The sequence below is a fragment of the Tupaia chinensis genome, unplaced genomic scaffold, assembly GCF_000334495.1.
Source record: "Tupaia chinensis unplaced genomic scaffold, TupChi_1.0 Scaffold145396_1, whole genome shotgun sequence".
Taxonomy (NCBI): domain Eukaryota; kingdom Metazoa; phylum Chordata; class Mammalia; order Scandentia; family Tupaiidae; genus Tupaia; species Tupaia belangeri.
In genome coordinates, this window is record NW_006205257.1 from 151092 (window position 1) to 157473 (window position 6382).

The 6382-nt window shown below is 40.6% G+C and overlaps 1 protein-coding gene and 1 pseudogene across 1 annotated transcript in view; both read left to right on the forward strand.

Annotated features, from left to right (window-relative positions):
• HDAC8 (histone deacetylase 8) overlaps nt 1-6382 on the forward strand; it is a 166045-nt gene that overhangs the window by 13504 nt on the left and 146159 nt on the right. The window lies entirely within an intron of this gene.
• Nucleotides 655-3856, forward strand: LOC102484486 (protein TFG pseudogene; annotated as a pseudogene).

Sequence of the window (6382 nt, forward strand, 5' to 3'; positions counted from 1 at the left end):
CTCTCTCTGTGTGTGTGTGTGTGTGTGTGTGTTTCTCTTCCTCTGTCTTCGGTGAACATACACATCCTCTAGCAAATTCAAAAAAAAAAAACTCATTTTTTCAAAGATTAGATAGATAATCTTATAGTACACCCCCTACAAAGAGACTTGTTATATATAAGAATTTAGTTTAGGGCCAGCCAGTGGCATGGTGGTTAAGGCGGCTGGATCCCACATGGCTGACTATGCAATTTGAGTCTCAGACCCTGTGGCTTGAAATATGTACCAGGTGCCTGGGCGTTTATGGACAAAATTCCAGGAGGAGAGTGGAGAAGGGATTGAGGCATGGCCATCCCAGGGTGGCTCTTTCTTTCTCTCTCTCCCTGCTGTGTTTGTGCCCTATGGCAAATTATTAAAGAAAACAATCCAGTTTGTTTTATTTTATTTTATTTTATTTATTTTTTGGAGAGGTTTTTGCTCTAGGGTACATGCATGCACCAGAAAGACAGAGAGAGACAGAGAGACAGAAAGCGAGAAATCACCCTCCAGGGGGAATGGTAATGCCGAAATCCCTTCTCCGCCATTCTCCGCTCGCTTAGGCACACACACACATGCACCCAGCATGATTTTAAGCCACCAGGTCCAGGACTCGAACTGCGGACGACTATCTGGGAGTCCAGCGACATAGCCATTATGCGAACTGCTGGTCCCAGAATTCAGTTTATTATAAAGGATCAATTGCAAGTGAATGAAAGTAGAAAGAATTGTTCGGTAAATATTGTGACAGCTTATAGCATTTGTACCCTCATCTCCTATAATAAATTAAAATAAGTGGCAGCTAGACTGAAGACATAAATACAAAATAAGCAAATTTTAAAAATACTAGAATGAATGAATATTTATCAAGCTTCTAAATGGGAATATTAAGCTTAGGAAGTAATAAGAAAAATTCACAAAGGAAAAGATCAACAAATGAGATTGTCTAAAAAAATTTTTTTTCAAGGGAAAAAGGAAAGTTTATTGAGCAAATGAGTGCCTGGAGGTCTGAAACCAGAGGTGCTTCAGCTCACCCTACTGAGGAAGACGTGCTGTGGGAGAGGTGGAGGGGTACGACCCTTTGATTAGCTTACTTGCCAGTGTGACCTTAGTCCATCTATGGGTGTCTGGCAGGAGGATTCTGTCCAAAGGTCACTGCAACCATTTCCTTATTTTCTGACAGGAAGTTTCCTAAAGGTCATTCAGTAGCCAATTTAACATTTCCAGCCTTTATCTTTTATTTAAAAAAATAAAAAAGATGAGACGAGGGTGGAACAGAGATTATGGGTAGTGGTCAGTCTTCTGGAGCTGCTTCAAGCTGAGAAGGGGCCGTCATTGTCTTTTAGGGTGATGAGGAGGGGTGTGAGTCCTCTGGAGGCAGGCATGAATATTGTACCCTTTGGAGCAGTAAGATGTTTTCAGCCTATTTGAAGGTCAGTTGTTTGATGGTATATCTTGGATGAAGCAGTTTAGCATTTTTAAGAGTGGAGGCCCTGTAGAAACTAAGAGAAGAATTACAATGAGGACAATGAGGGAGATGAATGAAAATACCATTGTTCTTCCAGAAAGAGGAACAGACCCCTTTTTTCAGCTGTGAGAAGGTCTAGGCCTCTTTGGTTTTGGAGAGTTACTGCTGTCATGGATTCTACTTAGTCTTGAATCTGTAAGAGACTTAGGAATATTTTGTCTAGGCTTTGTTGAAGGTCAGAGGAAACAGTTTGAAGTAGCGAAGAGATGTAAATCAAGGTGCACATCCCAGTCCACTTAGTAGGTAAACATAGGTAAGTAGAGGTGCCGCCATGAAAGAACAGGCCAGTATTAAAAAGGCAGGTTGAAATGTGAGAGAGAATAGCTGTCTCAGAATTTGATTTCTACCCTCTTGTTCTCTTCCCCAAACTCCTAGGGTTTTTATCAAAGTAACCTCAGTGAAAGACAGGCTAGATGATAGGTTTTGTGAAATAGCATTTCCTTCCATTATAATCATGGTGTCCATTTCACAAGAATATCTCAGCTTAATAGAGGGCAAAGACAATCTGGCATAATAAGGAAACTTAGAGGCAAAGCATGGATTTTGTGAACTGTCAGTTGGTGGACTCCCCTGCTGACTCTAACCACTAGGTGGTAGTGGCAGCCTGAAGGAGGTCATCTAATGCCACTCCTGATCCCTACATGAGCTTTTGGAGCTTTATATTTTGGTTACTGAGAGATGATTGGGACAAGTACTCATCTAGTAATATGAAAAGAACTTTCTTGGGCAACCGAGCAGGCTGTGAGCGCAGGCTCCTCGTGGTGTCTCAGAGCCTGGTGGCAGCGGTGGCAGCCTTCCACCTGCATGATCACCAGAGTCCTGTGGAGAGGCGACTGAGGCAACCTTGGCAAGCCATCTTTCTGTAGAATTGTATATATAGAACATCCTGGAGTCTACCATGAATGGACAGTTGGACTTAAGTGGGAAGCTGATTATCAAAGCTCAACTTGGGGAAGATATTCGGCGAATTCCCATTCATACTGAAGACATTACATATGATGAATTAGTGCTAATGATGCAGCGGGTTTTCAGAGGAAAACTTCTGAGTAATGACAAAGTTACAATAACGTATAAAGATGACGATGGAGATCTTATAACAATTTTTGATAGTTCTGACCTTTCGTTTGCGAATTCAGTGTAGTAGGATACTAAAACTGACATTATTTGTTTATGGGTAACCAAGACCCTTTGAATCAAGTCAGGTAAAATATCTCCATTGGGAACTGATAGAACTTCACTATAAAGTTAATCGTTTATTGGATAGTTTGGAACCACCAGGAGAACCAAGACCTTCCACCAGTATTCCTGAAAATGATACTGTGGATGGTAGAGAAGAAAAACCTGCTGCTTCTGATGCTTCTGGAAAACAGTCTACTCAGGTTATGGCAGCATGTATGTCAGCTTTTGATCCTTTATAAAAACAAGATGAAATCAATAAAAATGTCATGTCAGCATTTGGCTTAACAGATGGTGAAGTTTCAGGGCCATCCAGTGCTCCTACAGAAGACTGTTCAGGGACACCATACAGCATTGCTTCTTCCTCCTCAACAGCTCACCCACCAGGAGTTCAACCGTGGCAGCCTCCATATACAGGAACTCAGACACAAGCAGGTCAGATGTACCAACAGTATGAACAGCAAGGTGGCTATGGTGCCCGGCAGCTACAGGCTCTGCACCATCCTCCTCAGCAGTACGGTGTTCAGTATTCAGCAAGCTATAGTCAGCAACTATAGCTGAGGCTGTTGGACCCCAATTCCAGGGATATGGCCAGCAACCAACTTCCCAGGCACCAGCTCCTGCCTTTTCTGGTCAGCCTCAACAGCTGCCTGCTCAACCACCCAGGCAATTATCCTCCACAAACTTATTCCACTCAAACTTCTCAGCCTACTAGTTATACTGTGGTCCCTGCTTCTCAACCTAGAATGGCTCCAAGCCAACCTGGAGCCTATCAACCATGACCAGGTTTTACTCCACCTTCTGGAAGTACTATGACCCCTCTTCCAAGTGGGCCTAACCCTTATGCACGTAACTGTCCTCCCTTTAGTCAAGGCTATACCCAACCCAGATCTGGTTATCAATAAGGAAGCTCAGCTACACAGATGAATGTAGCTGTTAGCTATTTGCCTCCCCGAAGACTCCAATACTACTATTTTGGTTTGTATTGAAGTTCAGAAATTTAAAAAGCAGAGCCCTTTTTATGATATCATTGTTGCTGTTAAATTGAAAATATAATTTGCTGGAACACTCATAAAAAAGACCAAAATGAGGGAACCAGCAGTTAGCGTAATGGTTATGTCACTGGACTCCTACGTAGTCGACTTGGTCAGGGCTATACCCAAGCTGGACCTGGTTATCGATAAGGAAGCTCAGCTACACAGATGAATGTAGCTGCTAGCTATTTGCCTCCCAAAAGACTCCAATACTACTATTTTGGTTTGTATTCAAGTTCAGAAATTTAAAAAGCAGAGCCTTTTTTATGATATCATTGTTGCTGTTAAATTGAAAAATATAATTTGCTGGAACACTCATAAAAAGACCAAAATGAAAGTTTTTCCTCCCCTGCTTAAAAATGTAGTAGCATTCTAGTTATTTTGGAACACTACTCTTACATATGTGTAAAGTGATTGACTTTCTAGTTTTCGTTGTCCAGAGGCTGTTAAAATGCTAGGTCAAGATCTAGCCATCTTACTTGGCTTTTTACTATGAACGTGATATACTAAAGTAGAGCTCTTTGAAAAGAAAACTAAATATTATGTATAAAATGTAACATTGATAGGTTAATAAAGATAATTGAATTTTAAAAAAGCCACTTTCTTGGATCTCGTGCCTGTCCCTGACCCACCCAGACACCCCTTTCCAGCAAACAGCAGGCCATCTGCCTCTGCCTCTGCGGCTAGAAGACTGTACAGCAGAGACCCATGGCTCATCCCCTCTCCTACTCACCTTTGAACTCTCAGGTGTGTTGCTTGGGACTTTGAGATGACCTTGTGCCCCTCCCCACACTATCCGACATCCATTTCTGCACAGGGAGTCTGAGCTATAAAGAGACTGTGGCTTATCCCCTGCCACATGCCTCTGATGATAAGGCTTCAACTTTTTCTAAAGTGCATGTTGCACACTGCGCATTTCCTTCTATGTTCCTGAACTAGAGCTCAACAGCTCAGTTCAGGCATACCTGTTCTCTAGCAACAAGGAGGACTTTGAATCAGCGAAGACCAGTAACAACAGTGCAGATTGCTGGTGAGCATCACCTACTCCCACAAGCCTTTGAATGCTCAAAATTAACTTGAAGAATTTAGGAAGGAACATATAAATCACCATATGACTAGAAACTATCACAGAGGCACAAGAAGTATAAAAAACAAGAAAACATTTCTCCCCCAAGGGAAAACATTAATTCTTCATCATCCACTGGCAACACAATGTAACTCGTGGAAATGTCAGATAAACAATTCACAATAATTGTAGTGACAAAACTAAATAAGATACAAGAAAAAAGAGACAATGAGCTCAAGGAGATGAGGAAGTCCTTTCACAATTTGAAAGAAGAAATAGATACCATTAAATAGAATCAAATGTAGTTGATAGAGATGAAGGCTGTGATACAGGAAATTAAAACATCCTTTGAAGTATTAAGAACAGATTAGATCACACAGAAGATCAAATCTCGAATGTAGAAGAGAAAACCTCTGACCTAGGAAAAAATGATCAAAAAGAATGAGAAACAACCATGAAAAATGAGGACTATATACAAGAAATACTAGATACCATTAAGTGTCCAAACATCCAGATAATTGGTATCCCAGAAGGTGAAGGAAATAAAAAAGGCATTGATAATCTATTCCATAAAATCCTGGAAGAAAATTTTCCAAATCTAGAGAGGCATTCAAATACACAGACCCAAGAAATACAAAGGACACCTAATAGAATCAGCCAAGAAGATCTCCTCCAAGGCACATCATAGCCAGATTGGCCAAAACCACAAAGACCAGATACTAAAATTGGCAAGAGAAAAACATCAAGTTACTTACAAAAGTTATCCCATCAGGTTAACATCAGACCTCTCTTTGGAAACAATGTAGGCAAGAAAATAATGGGAAAATATAATCAAAATGTTAAATGAAAAACAATTTTAATCAAGATTACTATACCAGACTATATTATCCTTCATATGGGAAAAAAGGTTAAACATTCTCAAGATAAACAAAATCTAAAAGAATTTACCAACTCCAGACCAGCCCTTCAAGAAATTCTTAAGGAAATGCTATACCTAGAAAACTAACATCATACAGACAGATAAAAGAAAACAAAAAACAACCAAAGAACAAGGCTCACTTAATGATAGGAACATGTCTGGAAATATTGATAATAACGTTAAACGTTAATGAATTAAATTATCTGATCAAGAGACACAGAGTGACTGAATGAATTAAAAGAAAAAAAAAACAGAAACCCTGTATCTGTTGCCTATAAGAAACACACCATATGGATACATACATAGACTAAAAGTGAAGAGCTGGAAAAAGGTATTCCATGCAAACAGAAATCAAAAAAGGACTGGAGTCATGATGCTGATTTCAGATAAAATAGGCTTTAGACAAAAACTGTAAGAAGAAACAGAGAAGGGCATTATGTAGTAGTAAACAGGCTAGTTCATCAAGAAGACATAGGGGCCAGCAGTTAGCACAATGACTATGTCACCAAACTCCCATGTAGTCGACCACGGTTCAAGTCCCAGACCCGGTGACTTAAACTCACACCAGGCACATGTGCATGCGTGCCCAAGATCCCGAGAGGAGAATAAAGGAGAAGGGATTGTGGTGTGGCTGTCCCCCTGTG